The following is a 408-nucleotide window of genomic DNA, read 5'->3' as shown; positions in this document are numbered from 1 at the left end:
GGGGGATGTTTGGAAGATAAAGAGAGAGTTTGGAAAAGCCTCGGCTAATGAGAGGTGAGGTGCCGGAAGCGGAAGCCCTGGCGGTGAGAGAGAGAGAAATAGCGTGCGGCGTAGGATAAGGTAGCATAAGTTAGCATAAGTTAAATTAGCATAAGTTAGGATAAGGAGCGTGTGTGTATGTGATGATTGTAACCCTGAGGGGCGCAATAAAATATCTATCTATCTATCTATCTAAGTATAAAACTCTTTCTTTTATAGGTAATTATTCAGAATACCTCCCTCACCTCCAATTTCGATAAAATTAGGCTCATTCGACGCGTTTTTACATGAAACGAAAGAATCTGGCAGAAAAAAGTGTCGCTCTGCCTCGCGAACCGAGATATTTAGCGTTAAAGTTGACTATGGAGG

Source organism: Trachymyrmex cornetzi, unplaced genomic scaffold, assembly GCF_001594075.2.
Source record: "Trachymyrmex cornetzi isolate Tcor2-1 unplaced genomic scaffold, Tcor1.1 scaffold120, whole genome shotgun sequence".
Lineage (NCBI taxonomy): Eukaryota > Metazoa > Arthropoda > Insecta > Hymenoptera > Formicidae > Trachymyrmex > Trachymyrmex cornetzi.
This window is presented reverse-complemented; position numbering follows the sequence as displayed.